The sequence below is a fragment of the Alosa alosa genome, chromosome 24 (genome assembly GCF_017589495.1).
Source record: "Alosa alosa isolate M-15738 ecotype Scorff River chromosome 24, AALO_Geno_1.1, whole genome shotgun sequence".
NCBI classification, from domain to species: Eukaryota; Metazoa; Chordata; class Actinopteri; order Clupeiformes; family Clupeidae; genus Alosa; species Alosa alosa.
This window is the reverse complement of record NC_063212.1, coordinates 17,090,433-17,096,432: the sequence shown is the minus strand read 5'-3', so window position 1 is coordinate 17,096,432 and position 6,000 is coordinate 17,090,433. Positions and strand designations below refer to the sequence as shown.

Sequence of the window (6,000 nt, the reverse complement as noted above, 5' to 3'; positions counted from 1 at the left end):
TAAAATCGGAGACTGAATTTCTTAAAGCAGCCCTTTAAGATTCCATTTTTTTTTTCTTGTTCTTCAAACAAGGCACATCAATCCACTGGTGCAAAAGAAGAGAACACCTCTGCCATAGGAGATTTACCAGAAAAAGGCCAAACAGGTGAGCATTTAAAATTAAAATATCACTAGGAGAAATCCTTGTCTGTCTCGTCTCCAAAATGCAGAAGCCTGGCTTTGTGTTCCGGTAGTGTCAAATCAGTGGGCACATTCAATCTTGCAGCTCTGCACAGATCTGGCTGAACGTAAAGTATGTTTATTAGATTCAGTCAGATCTGCTTGCAGATCCAGTGCTGCAAGATCAAAATCCCACTGATTTCATGCTACTGGAACACAAAGCCAAGCAATTTGCTTCCTTCAGATACAGGTCTTGTTATAACCCGTACACTTTCCAAGTTTACAATACTTCTGTTTGTCTGTAGAGACCCTCATCACACAACCACAGAAGTGTAATTATATTTTGAGCACTATCAGTGGTATTAAATAGCGTTTGTTTTTTGACGTTCTAGCTGCCCCCTTAGCTTTCTTGTTTGTACTCTGGAGTTACACTTTTTAGAGGGTGCATGTAAGTTTTCTCTTTACAAGTGTATCACTGTTATTGTTTCTTTTTTTACGCATAGATGGTCCAGGAGGTTCTGGAGAAGAGTTAAATGGGAGAGGAAATAATGGAGGAGTATAGTAGAGCACCTTGACACACTGTACAAGAAGGCATCTTCTGAATATCCTGGTCCATGGGTATGTTTTGTTTTGAATAAATTAATCTAATTGTATACAACAGTTAGGTCCAGTCAAACTATTAACTCTTTTCTGACTGAACGAGAGGGATTCCATGGGTGGGGTTCTCAGGATCTCAGGACATCCCTACTCAGACTTTTCAGTGGTAGTGCCATTTTTACCAATGATGATCCAATGTTATCGTTCCATTCATTCAAAGTGAGAGAACAGTGTAACATAACATCACAATTGACTGTTTGAGTGAGAAAAATAGAGTGCATGTAATAGGGTGAATAATGTAATGTGAAATAAAATGAAAAATCATTATTGTGCACATATAGCCTCACACAACCTGCCTGCAGAGTGACAAGAAAACCCTAAATTGGTGTCTTTTAATCCAGGTATTTGGTAGTAGAATTGCTGTGTAAAAACAATATTGAACTGGTGATTGTGGGGTTGATAAATGCTATAAGGCAGAACCTTAGCTGTAGGGATATCTATTACCAACTACACAGTGGCTCCATTTTCAAAAAACTCCTAAAGACCCAGCTCTTTAGAGAACATCTCCTCTCATAGCACTACTTACAACAAGTCTTGCTGATCCTAGTACTTACCACCTGTCTTGAACTGACACTCAACTGTTTAAAAACAGCACTCACTGATGCACTTATTCTTACTGTACTCCACTGTTTTTAAATTGTCCTAAAATTGTTGAGAGAATTGCTTTAAAACTTAAACTGCTACCATGTTAGTCGATTTGGTTAAAAATATGTTAGCCAAATGTAATGTAATGTAATATTACTTAAGCATATTTTAGTGGCAAGAAGCGTTAAGTCTATATTTTATCCATAATCCATGTTTAATCACTCTTCCATTTTATAGCTTGTAATGTTGTCTGAATATATCTAATATAATTTTCCTATTGTTTTTAGAAAGATACCAGTACGTAGTCAAAGAAAAAGATATGCACTCGGCATTGTGACTGTTTCCTAATCTCAGGGATCCTTACTCCACCAATGGCTATGTAAGATTTTACTCATTTCCATTTAAGGTTATATATAATAATAATAATAATGTTCAACTATTGATCTGGATAATCATAGTTCTTGCCCACATTATTTTGCAGGAACACTTCTACGATGCTGGAAGAGGGACAGGCTATCTGGCATGGCGCCTAAAGCAACGAGTGTCGCAGCGTTTGGTCAAGAACAGCTCGGGAGCCTTGGAATACATGAACACCATGAGCTTTTTAAGGAGGTAGACTTTCTAATGAGGAGACACAGCACTCAAAAAATCCTCCATAGAAATGCATGGGGTTAGTTTGTAACGTATGGTGTTGTCTACACACATCACACCCCCCTCCGTGGCAAAACGTGGACATGTGAATACATTGAGCCAATCATGTGGTGTGTTGTGAAGACATTGATTGTGCCAATCATGTGTTGTGATCTTGCCGCTGGAGCAAGATTGGTGTTGTGAAGCCTGCTGAAATAGATGCCCGATAAGTGCCCAAAATGTGTTGCAATATGGCTGCTGAGTGGAGGGACTTGCCTAAAAGGACTTTGGGTATACCCACATGTAACATCACTTCATGGTGCATTATCTGTCTTGCTTATGGAAAATTGGCCCATTATTGCACATCTCTAGTAATAGGTTTGAAGCAAAACACAAGTTTGTGAAATTGTAAAAAATCTCTTGATTATATTGTTTTATTTCTTGTTTATGAAATGTTTACTCAGTGTTGCAGAGCATTTTCATGCATATGTGGTTATGGATTGTGAGGAACATTGTTTTATTGTTACAGTCAATGATTTGTATGAGTATAAGGCCTTTGCTCAACAAAATGCTTATGGACCAAACTTTGACATATATATTGTACCTCTGCACATTGATTTGAGCCATATCATGGCAAACGTTAATAAAAAAAAGAAAAGTAATTAATTTGCTGTGGTTTGTTTAATATGTTTATTTTGATAAATATATGGCTCTAGAAACTAATTAATTACTCCAATAGAGTTAGCTTTGAAACTCTGATAAGAGTTAATTATGAATCACTGATGGAGTTAATGATACACTCCAATAGAGTTAATTTTAACTCTGATAGAGTTAATTATAAAACACTAGGCTAGTGTTAATACGGCAACACTATGGCAAGTGTTATTTTAACACTGATGAGTGAGGATTATATAAACTCTGGAATAGTGTTAAAATTAACACCCATAGAGTAAAATTAACACTGGCCGATTTACTGTGTAGGGTCAATACGGACAGTAAGGTCTGTATACATGACAAATGCATATGATAGTCAGGTGTGGAGAATAGGACATGGTGTTTAAAGCACCTGAGGTGAAAGTTACAAGAGGTGGGATGATTACGTATCCGGTATGATAATGCATTAATCATGATTTAGTGAGAGAAAGTGGAAATAGTCCGGCGTTGGAATTGTCCAGGGAGAGGGAGTTGTCAGGGGGCAAGTGGTGGGTCGGCAGACAGGCCAGGAATCCGGGCAGAGTTGTCAGAGGTGATGGGGCTGTACGGGCCAGGAATCCAGATAGGGGGACAGTAATAGGCCAGTCGAGGATAGGACATCAGGTGGGATGGGTGAGAGGAGGGCCAGGCACACGGATGGTTGATGACTGGTGATGATATACCTCACAGGGCAGCCGTGGCCCACTGGTTAGCACTCGGCAACTCTTGACTTGTAACCGGAGGGTTGCCGGTTCGAGCCCCGACCAGTGGGCCGCGGCTGAAGTGCCCTTGAGCAAGGCACCTATCCCCTCACTGCTCCCCGAGCGCCGCCATTGTAGCAGGCAGCTCACTGCGCCGGGATTAGTGTGTGCTTCACCTCACACACCTGTGTGTTCACTGTGTGCTGTTTGTGTTTCACTAATTCACCGATTGGGTTAAATGCAGAGACCAAATTTCCTTCACGGGATCAAAAAGTATATATATACTTATACTTATACTTATACAAGTGAGGTACAGTAAGGGGGAAGAAAGAGAAATGTAGAGTGGGTTAGTATTACTGAAAATCAAAATGGTTAATGTCAATAAGTAATCAGTGGTACTATATATTGTTACAGTAAATCATAGTGAGAATAGGCAAGAGAGGGAGAGTTGAGAGAGAGAGAAGGGGAGAGAGAGAGAGAAGGGGAGAGAGGAGGGGGGGTTGTACGGCATGGCACATGAAAAGTCCATGACAGCACTATGCTATAGCAGCATAACTAAGGCATGGTGAGGGGTAGTCGACACCAGCGCAGGTATGGCCAGTCACACGGGGACTCAGCAGGGTGGTCCATTCAAAAATCCCTGAGGTGGGTGAAGTTCCACACCGCACCATACCTAACTATGGGAGGCAGTAAAGAGGTATGTTTTAAGTCGCTATTTCTATACCACTAACAAGGCTCAAAATAGCACTACACTTACACTGTAGCATAATGAGGGTCTCTACATGTAAACTGAAGCATTGAGAACTTTGTAAGTGTACCGCAGCTCTTCGTCGGTATATTCCAGCTCGAAAAGATAAGGACGTCCATCAAACCGAAAGGGTTCATCCTCGATGTCTTCAAATTCGTTCAAATAACCTGCCATCTCTTATGTCTCCTGTTGCGTTCAGTGCTTCTCTTATGTGTTCAGTGCTTTCTTTCGGCAACGTTTCACGCGAGATTCACTTCAGATCCTAGAGTTTCCCAAGGTGCCTGCCTGTATGTGAACCAGACGTGAACGGTAATGTGTTTCTTTTTAATAAACTGCCTGTACACTTACAAAGTTCTCAATGCTTGAGTTTACATGTAGAGACCCTCATTATGTTACTGTGTAAGTGTGGTGCTATTTTGAGCCTTGTTAGTGGTATAGAAATAGTGATTACTTTTTACTGTACGTCTGCCCAGAAGGCTAGCGTTAAAAGCTAATTAGCGGTTTGCAATAAAACTGGTCACATTCAACTAGCATGAAAACAAATCCCAGCGAATGGTCGAACTCGGTACACATGTATTATAAATCCCTAGGTTCATTTTGCGCCAGAATTGTCCTTTAAGCTGCAGTAGTATCCTTAGTCTTCTTCTTTCTTGTCTCCATGCTCTTAACTCTGTGTCTTCTCTCTCCTCTGCTTCATTTATTTCTGTTAAATAACTGCTCTGTTATAATCAAGCTGCTCCCGGGGAGGCTAATCTCTGAAATGAGCATTGTATTGATGAGGTTAGTGTTATTTAGTGAATTCCCAACTTCCCAAGTGTTAATCCCACACCATTACCCGGAAAAGGGTTCCCCTTACTTACGAGCAGGGATGGACATATAACATTTTGTTATGAATATAGCTACCTAAATGATGGTTATCGGCATTATTGTGAACTCAAAATTGGCCTGTCCTCCATGCACAGCAGCAACAAAACTGAAGGTCAACAGCATTCATATGCCATAGTGTCATAAAAGTGGTGTGGCTCCATTAAATCATTAAGGCTACAATGACAAACTTTTAGCCATGAGATTTATATTCTCTGATTCTAATATTTACAGATATCTAGGCGATGCAAGCACAGCCCAGTTTTAAGAAAAGTTTAAAGTTGGCAAATGTTTTTGAAATTCTGACGACTAAACACACCATTTTAACGCAATTTTCGGAGGAATAGAAATACAGAGAGTGTAGGCCTATAGAGCCCGTCTTCTGTCTGACACATGTGAAGTGAAAATTGCCTGCCTGCAATAGCACATCACTTCCTGACACTACCCCACATGAAGAAATATTGCACGTTAACAATGGAGAGATCATTTCAGAAATTATTTATTGTGCGAACAGGTTAGCAAAACCATAGCTTTTGGTGAACAGAGACAGATTATCCCCCATGTTGTACGTTCACTCCAGTGAGAGTGAAATAAATGTTTTAAAGCCTGTGTCATCACCATAGGCTATTTGCTACGATATTCACCTCTGTTACAAGTCGTGACTTATGCCCATTAAACTTTGAACTGAAACAGCCTATTTTCGAATAGCCCATTTTCAAATAGCCTAGGTGAGACCAGGAAGGACTGGCAATCTGCGTGTTCTGGAAAAGTCCAGAACGGCCGTCTATCTCTGGCGACTTCAATCACATAACACTGGATTCCACACTCACGAATTTCTACCAGTTTGTTGACTGCCCTACAAGGAAAAACAGGACAATAGACCTCATGTATGCAAACGTGAGGGATGCATACAGCGCAAACCCCCTTCCCCCACTGGGAAAGTCAGACCACAACCTCATTCAT

At 40.5% G+C, this 6,000-nt stretch overlaps 1 long non-coding RNA gene across 1 annotated transcript; it reads left to right on the top strand.

Moving 5' to 3' along the window:
* The first annotated feature begins 592 nt into the window (after positions 1 to 592).
* Positions 593 to 2,146, top strand: LOC125289723. Its single transcript, XR_007192682.1, has 3 exons — positions 593 to 777; positions 1,689 to 1,780; positions 1,883 to 2,146. It is a non-coding gene; the product is annotated as an uncharacterized LOC125289723 (long non-coding RNA).
* The last annotated feature ends 3,854 nt before the right edge of the window (positions 2,147 to 6,000 follow it).